Source organism: Egretta garzetta, unplaced genomic scaffold, assembly GCF_000687185.1.
Source record: "Egretta garzetta isolate BGI_Z169 unplaced genomic scaffold, ASM68718v1 scaffold362, whole genome shotgun sequence".
Taxonomy (NCBI): domain Eukaryota; kingdom Metazoa; phylum Chordata; class Aves; order Pelecaniformes; family Ardeidae; genus Egretta; species Egretta garzetta.
This window is the reverse complement of record NW_009258885.1, coordinates 14,516-23,266: the sequence shown is the minus strand read 5'-3', so window position 1 is coordinate 23,266 and position 8,751 is coordinate 14,516.

Below are 8,751 nucleotides of genomic sequence, written 5' to 3'. Positions count from 1 at the left end.
GGGGGGTGGGGTGTCTGTGGGTCTCCCTTGTTCCTCTCACGGCCCTGGGGTGGGAGAGGTGTGGGAGCCCCTCACGATCCGTGGGGCCCTTTCCTCCTCAGGGACCAGGGGAAGGTGTAAAGAATGCTGGCCTTTTAACGCTATATCCCGTTTTATGAGGTTTATTCCCCATTTTGGTGACAAATGGGGTGCGGGGACACCTCGCTATCCGAGGGGCCCCTTTCTCCTCTCACAGCCCCCAGGAGGGAGGTTGTGTTCCCCCCCCCCCTTATTATTTGTGGGGTCCTTTTCCCTTTATAGACCAGGGGAAGGGGGAGGTCGGGGGTACCTCGTTATCAGTGGGACCCTTCCCTTGCAGTGGCGGGAAGGGGAGGAGGGGGGGGACACCCCTCATTCTGTGTGGGAGTCTTTTGTTACAGCCTCAGAGAAGGGAGGTTGTGGGGTTCCCCCGTCGTCTGTGGAGGCCCTTCCTCTTCAAAGCCTCGGGAATGGGGCTGGATTCACACACACCCCATTATCCCTGGGGTCCCCCACTATCCCTGGGGTCCCTTCCCCTCCACAGCTCCAGAGTCCTGAGGGAGAAGGCTTAGGGTGCCCTTGCTCTTTGGGGTTACTTTTCCCCACTCTAAGTCCCAGGGGATCAAAATCTGTGCATCCCCCCCCCCCCCCCCCCGCCAAATCTCTTGGGTCCCTTTCCTTTTATTAGGTCTGGGAAGGGGGTTGTGGGACACCCCCTTTCCCTGTGGGGTCTTTTCTCCCCTCACACCCCAGGAAAGGAGGTTGGGGGGGGACACCCCCATTATCTGTGAAATCCCTTTTCCCCTCTCAGGCCTAGGGAAGGGGGAGTTGAAGGGTTCTCCCCCTCCCTTTGGGGTAGTTTCCCCTTCGCAGGCTCCAGGTGGGTTGGCTGCAAGAGCACCCCGTTACCGATGTAAGGGCTGGAGGTCCCCCTAAACCTGTGCAGCTTTTGGAAGGGGAGCAGGTTCCCTCTCTTTTTGGGGTGCTGATTGTGGGGATACCCCTGCTACCTGGAGCTGCACCCCTTCAAGTCTCAGGCTCAGTGCAGTTCCCACCCTGGTACAGGGAGGGGAGTTTAGGGGACCCCCTGTCCTCAGCAGCTCTGAGTGCCTCGGGGGACTGCTCTTTTCCCCATTCCTCATCTCAGTAAGGATTTCTTGTTGAGTCACCTGCTGCAAAGGGAAACTGGAGCTGCTGTCCTGGCACAGAGCAGCTGGCAGCCCTCGTAACTGAAGCAGTGGCCTGATCCAGTTCGTGGCCCAGCACCCTTAGCTGCCTCTCCAAACTTGGTGCTGGGAGCCCTGTAATGCCAGGTTTCCCCCCACCATCGTCCTGCCCTTGCTCTGTAGGTGCACCCGGGCTCCGCTCATCTCACCTCTCCCTCTCTGCATCCTGGTGTTCCCAATCCCTCTGTAACCTTGGCGGTGCCTCCGGCAGCCCCTCCTGCTCTTTTGGCTTTTCCTTTTTCTTTCAACAGATGGCTCACTCAGGAGGTATCTGTTTCAAAACTATATTTGGGGAATGGGCAGAGCGGGGGAGGAGCGGTTGTGCAGAGGCTGCTAATGTGCTCTCTGGGGGAGGGGAGGGTTGTGAAGGATTACAGTGGTGGCTAAAGTTGCTGAGGCTGCTATGGTCTGTCCTTCCTCCCCTCCACTGAAATCAATATGGATTTGTTCTTTTGCATCTAGATCGTTGATGGTTTGGAACTGATTCTAATCTGATGTTCACAATCCTGTCGTGCTCAGTATGGAGGAGAAAATAACTTTGCTTGCCTGTACAGCTGTAATTCTTTCCTCTCCTTTTCTAGGTGTGCCCTCTTTCTCCCTGACCTTGCAGGTACGGCTTTTTTCTCTTCACCTAAGCTGCTAGTTTTCAGCTACTTTTGCTTTTTCTTGTGAAGGTGACTTCTTTCCTGTCTCTCCCCACTGCTGATTTCCCATGCCCTTGGTTATATCTTCATTAGCAATCAGCAGTGCTGTTGCTTGGAGTGAAGAGTCACATTTTTAGGTGATCCCTTGGTTATATCTTCATTAGCAATCAGCAGTGTTGTTGCTTGAAGAGTCACGTTTTTAGGTGACTGAGGTTGGGAGTTGTCGTCCTTTCCCTGGCTAAAGGTTAGCGTGGAGCTTCATATTTTAGCTCCAACTCTGTGTTGTGCTGCTTTGAGCCACCGTGAGTTGGGAGAGAGCCAATTTAGGGAGTTAAAGCAGCGGAAGAGCAATACTACACAAGTGTTAATATTTTCTTTTGCTTTAGCTGCCTGTCTTGACTCAGTGCCAGTGTCGAGGAGGGGGTGGATTTGCTCCCTTTGGCTGTAAGAGGCCATCAGACCCTCTGGCGTAAAACCAGTCTCAGTTCTTTTAACTGTGAATCACCAGAAAAAGAGAGAAAAAAAGCAGGAGGCGGGGCAGGGTTTGATGGCTTTCCTTTGATGTAGAGCAGGGAGGTATGAGGCAGCTGGGTCTAACTGGTGCCCTAGCTGAAATGGCTCTTGCTTTTGTGCAAGACTAGTGGTTTTGGGAAAAGGAGAAGGATTTCACTCTGAAAGCGGTGGGCAGTGCAGATGTTTTGGGTCTGGCGTAGCCCAGGTACCAGTCTGAGGCCTTAGAAAGGAACAGACCGGTGCCTGTGGACCTTCTCGCTCCTCTCTCTGCTCTATTTCTGACATCAAATGGGCCCTTCCTGGGTTTTCTGGCATTTATTTTTCTGGTTGCTGTCAGGGTTGAGCTTCTGCTGGGGAGGCTGGTGTGAGACGCGGTAGGACAGGAGCATTAAATATATCACCCCGTTGGCCTGGTCAAAATCAGCTGTGCCAAGGTGTGTAAGCAAATACGCAGATGGAGGACTGGGATAGAATCTCCTGTAGTGAGAACCCCCAGTGCTGGAGGGGGGGGAAGAGCGACCGGTTTGGAATTGATTGCTGCTTGGACCCGCAGAAATCAGAACTTTCCTTGCCTGACTTTTGGGGCTGTGTCCATGGGGTGGTTTTGGGGTCAAACCACAGCAAGCTGCCCTGTGTCCCTTACCGTCCTGTGTCCCCTGGTGCCACCTGATGCCCACTTTTTGGTGTCTTCTCTGAAGAAGGGAGCTGAACTGTAATTCTTGCCCTCTTGGTTACAGCTTCCAGAAATGAGTGACGGATGAGACTTGCTGCTCTTGCTCATCTAAAGATACTTTTTCAAGGCTATCAGAAATATTTTAAGCCACATCAAGCTGTTAAAATTCTTTTGGGGGAGAGCTGCTTTCAAATCGTGGTGCTGCCTGACGTGCTTTGCCTTGTTGGGAGCTGGCAGGTCAGCCTGGCACACAGCTGAAATTAAAATCTCAGTTCAGTTCCAGTGCAAGAAATTGGGCCTGATGAAATTTAGGTCTCTGGGAGGCTGTGACAAACCTATTTATAACCTGACTTCCCCCCCAAAAAAACCCTCACGTTTATAGGCCTCTCCATTCAGGTGAAATGTAACTTTCTCTGGACCAAAGAGAAAGAGTGGCTTTTGTTAAACCAATAAATGGAGTTGACTTCACTTTCTTTTTTTGGCCTCAGCCTTAGGGTAATTTATTGTATGCTTTTGTTTTACTGACTTTTTAAAAAGTAACTAGACTTAAGAGGATAATGCAGCCAAATAGCTGAAGTCCCAAGCTTATTTTGGATTTACAGAACAACAATAGAGACATTTTCACTGCCTGTTTTTAACTTTATGCGTTTCCCTGCAGCACTGGAAGTGCGGCACAGATTTGTTCTGGCTTGAAATCCCCGTGAAGTGGTAACAACACCAAAAGCTCTGAAGCAGCAGCTATGATTAAAAATTCTTCTTTCAGGTTTTTTAAGCCCTCTTTAACACTCCATGGGAGGCCTAAACATTGACCTGTGATTTTTTTTTTGTTGTTGTTAATTGGGAGTATTTAGAATCATAGAATTGTTTAGGTTGGAAAAGACCTTTAAGATCATGAAGTCCGTTAACCTAACGCTGCCATTCCACCACTAAACTGAATTTGATTGTTTGGCATTGATAAATATTAATTATAGCATTTGCCTTTATGCTTTGTAAAACACCTGATAGATTGTCTGCACTGTCACGGGAAAACCAAAATTGTCCTGGGTACGCAGGAGCCAATCTCTGGTGCGTGCAGTAAGAACCCTTCTTACATATTTTTTTTTTTACTCCACTCACAGATCTGTGTTTCTCACTTTTTATACAGTTTGCTGCCTCTGTCTCAGAGTATTAATTTATCTTTGTGCCAAAAGAATACTAGTTAAATGAAAAACTGCTTCACATCTGAAAAATGTTACTAGGCAGCGGGTGAATGCGGTCTTGGGAACGGTTTGGGGGAGAGACCTGAGCTGCCAGCTTGGTTCTGAGTGCGTGCATACCGGTGGATTTCTAACTCAGCTCTAGTTTCTGCACTCTGATTTTTTGCCAGCAGAGAGTGTTCATTAAACACAGCAAGTTCTTCTTAATTTAAAAACTTTTCTGTTTGAGGAGGTGAAGTGAGTTAGTTGAAGACCAGGCGGAAAGCATTGAAACAACCGCGCAGGCTGTGGTTTGGTGCGGTGGTGAATCTTAGCTGCCTCAGACCGGTGCTGCGAGCAACGTGGCGTACAGTGCAGGCTCGTGAGAAGTCCAAGTCAGTTTAAATTTCTTCCAAAACTTTTGAAGAGGTGAGTTTGTCCCACCAGACTTTGTCAAGACCGGGCATCCTCCCTTTGCTCTTCGTGCCGTGCTTCAGCAGGCTTGGCTGAAGCTGGACTGTGAGCTTGTGGCTTTTCTGGAGTAAATTTGTATGCTGGGAGAACTGGTAGTGCTCCGGTCTGGGGTTACTGGTCTGCAGCTCACATCTCTCATCAGACTGTCTGGGCCAGCTCAGGTGATAGTTTGGGTAATTAAAATCCTTGTAGATGCCTCTTCCCATCTTCCTCTGGGAAGACTTACGAACACGGAGTAGAAGTGACCTTTTGTTTTAAAGTTTGCTTGATTTTGTAAACTTTATTGAAAATCTGGGCTTTATCATAACTGAACCTAAGATTTGGTCGTGGAAACAAATAGGTGCTGTGCCAGTATCTTAGACTTGGTTTTGATATTGCTGCTTCTTGTGGTAAATTCCCTTGATGAAGATTTTTCCCCGGTAATTATCTTCAAAAAAACCACCCCAGCACTTGAATTCCTGTGAGCCAGATTTGATGGGGGAACATTTGTGGTCACTTTGCCTTGGGGCTTTGTGTTGCCTCCTTGCAGAAATCCCCTTTTTTCACATGTAATGTTGAATTGGTGATGTGAGCAGCTGTGTCTTGTCAGGCTTCATAAGTGCAGCCTTGTAAGTGTGGCTCTTAAATTCTTACAAGTCATAAATTCTTCCGCAGGTGTTCACATGTTGGATTGATGCTTTTTTCCTGAAAAAATTGTAGACTGGGTGTTGGTGCCGGTGTTTTATTTCTGTCTCTTTCATAGAAGGTTGTACAGATGGCTAACTTCTGGTAAAAGTAACTACAGGCGTGTGAATTCATTGTTTGATGTTCTGCTTGTTATAATTTCAGAATTCTTTCGAGTATTTGCTATTGCTGTTTAGTTACCTGAAACTGGGGGACCTGAGCTTCACTTTTGCACCAGCTGATGGTATTGGTATGGCAGGTCGGGAGCCTCCCTGGCTTGCTTCCCCGTCCTGATGGGTAGATCCTTTGGGATATATAAATTTTTTTATTGTTTACTATTTAAAATTAAAACTAACCGAGCGTCTGTGGTGTTGGTTGACGAAGATAATGTAGTTCTGAAGAGTAAACCAGCTGTAAGTTTAATTAAATGTATTATGTATGGGGGGAGTTAACTATGTGATAAAACTGTTGTCATTCTGTGTCCTTGGTGACTGGCTGCTGCGTCTCTAGAACGGGAAGCTTTCTCTAACTTTTATCTTTTTTTCTTAATGCTATCATAGGAGCTTAAAAAGTAAGTACTCTCTAGTTGTCACGTTGGGTTTTGCACTTTCTGGAAAATCGTGGGACTATAGGCACTCATCTGATAATTCTTACTAGACGGATTATCGCACAGTTTTCTGATTTCCACTGGAAGTAAGTGTACCTTTGCAGGTTTATTTACTAAATCCACCCGTGTCTCCCTTTGATTTGAAAGAACTTTGAGTTGGGAGTCCTCAATAATGCGCCTCACCCTTGCGACAAGCGACAGGGGGGTTGCAACTCCACTGCCTGAAGATGTTTGCTTAAGGACTTGAGCAAAATCACCTGTAATTAAAAAAAAAACCAAACCCAAACTAACCCCCAAATTTTGGGTTTATTTTTGTCAAGTGGTCATGCTCTTTCTATGCGAAATGTTAATAGCTGTAATGCAAATGAAATATTTAAAGGTGTGACAGTTTGAGCTGTTACTGAGCCATGTCTGGGCTTCTTGTTATACCCACTAGAGATTCTTCCTGAAGCAGTTTCAATTATAACCTCTGAGGATAACATCTGCATTGGGTTAATGAAGTATTCTCAATAAAAGATCTCCCTGAAGGCTGTAGACTATGATTTTTTTTTTTTCCTTGGGCTCACGCAAATGAACATGACCGCGGAGCCAAGCAGAGCATGCCAGGCAAATGCAGAAATCTGATGTTCTGGTCAAGAGTCCTTATTGACCAAAGTAACCAAAAAATTCTGAATGTATCGCCTTACCTCTGCAGCTTCACTTGTGCCTTTTGCTTTTCCCATGGATTTTGTGCTGCCAGGTCGCTGTGCTAGATCCAGATGGCCGCTGGTTTTGAACCGATGCACTGCAAAGCGGGGCTTTTGTGCGCAACGCTTTTAATTTGCATCATTTAATCCTTTTCCCGTCTGCCAAATGACTGAAATGCGGGTATTGCTCTAGCGGACGTTGCCTTGTATTTGATGTTACCCTCCAAGAATCCCAGTTAAATTGGCATCTCCTGTAAAGATTGTTTTTTGAAGGGGGATGCTGTTTGCTGCTTAAGAATATAAAAATATCTAAAATTATTTGTCTAAAAGCTGAGACGATGAGGAGTATGAGGCTGCCTCGATGATTATTTTTTTTTTTTTACAGCAGGAACGTTGTCCTTGTACCTCAGAATAACTTGTGCATGCTCTTTAAGTGGCATGTCATGGGTCTGCAGGACCTAAGTGATGTCGTTTTTCACTGCTTGATGATACCACTGTGGAAGCTGGAGTAGCAGAGCTTACCCTGATGAGCAAAACCAAATTAGCGCTTGCTTGTAGCATCGCTCCTACCTTGCAACGCGTGTGCTTCCAGCTGGGGAGTTTTTGCTGTTGATGGTAACAAGTAGCTTACTGTTTATTGAAAGCACTGGTTTGTTTCTAGTCGCCTGTAGTAAGAAGCGATTCATTGCTCCGTAACTGGTGCAGAATGCAAGAGCAGAGCGTAGAGTAAAATCAAGATTTCAAAATAAGTTTCAATTTAGGTATTTTTAAATGTTTTTAGCAGTATCGCAGTGTTTTCAGCAGCTGGTGGAGGTGCGGTTTCACAACTCCAGTAAGAAAAAAAAAAATACCTACTTCAGCTTTTCCTAGTCATTTTTATAATTGAAATATAGTATTACATTGTTTTAATATTTTAAACTGCATAAGGTTAAATAGGAAGTTTAAAAAGGCACAAGTGTTTACTTTTTGGTTTTACTGGTCTGTCAAGCCCTGGACTTGAGGCTTGTAAAATCTTCCGGGAACGGTTGGAACTGCAAGCCATCGACTGAAATCTGGAGGATATTTCAGCTGTTGGTGAATTTTATTTGGCAACCTGTCAGAGATAAATTTGTAGCTGTAAAACTTGCAGCTGTAAAGAGAGGCCTGGCTTACAGGGACTTCATTTCAGACCTTTTTTCCCCCCCCAACTCTAGGGATCTAACCATGTAGTGTTTGGCAGAGAGGTAGTTCCCGACTCATTAATTTGAGCAGTACAGTAAATTCTGTACTTGGAAAGGTATTTCCTATACCATTTCCAATAATCTACACATAGTAGAAGCTACTTTATTTTTTTTTCTCTAATAAGGTATGGCTAGGGCAGGAAAACACAAAGCGGTTGCAGTATTTTTCATTTCAATAGAACATTTATTTTTTTTGGTAAACTAAATTCATGATGAGATCTCCAGCTCTTGGTCAATTTTAATTTGCCAGTAAGTGGCGTTTTAAATCAAAACCGAGTCATAGTTTTTCAGTCAGCTCCCTCTGCTGGCTTTCTAGGAGCAAAACACCAAGGAGGTGTAAGCAACCACCTCTAAAGATGCTCAAGAATTGAGGCATCTTTCTTCAGCCTGTCTTCCCAAACCAGTGCCTAGCTGAGAATACCTAACAAGTAATTAAGGACTAATCTACTAATTTGGAAGAATATCTTACACATGACCAGGGATTTGAACAAAACCTCACTGTTTTTTTTCCTGCCAGTTGCCTTCAAAAGTGAAACATGAAGTGCTGTCAGCCAGTGCCTTTATTTTTAAAATAGCAACGTGCAGAATACTTGTCAGAACAGCAGAAGTATTTTAGGAGGTAGGTTATTTTGACTTCAGAAACTGGATGTGTTTAGGCAATTAATTTCCTTGAATTAAAATCTATAACAAAAGAAAAAAAAATCAAACTAAGCGCTTAGGCTCTTTACCGTGAATAATAATGGCGTGATAGCTTTTGATGCTCTTGTATTAAGAAATTACTAAAGTCTGATGCATGCCCTTGCTTTATTTAGTTTTGCTGCAACTACATTATTGTGCTTATCTTTTAATGCT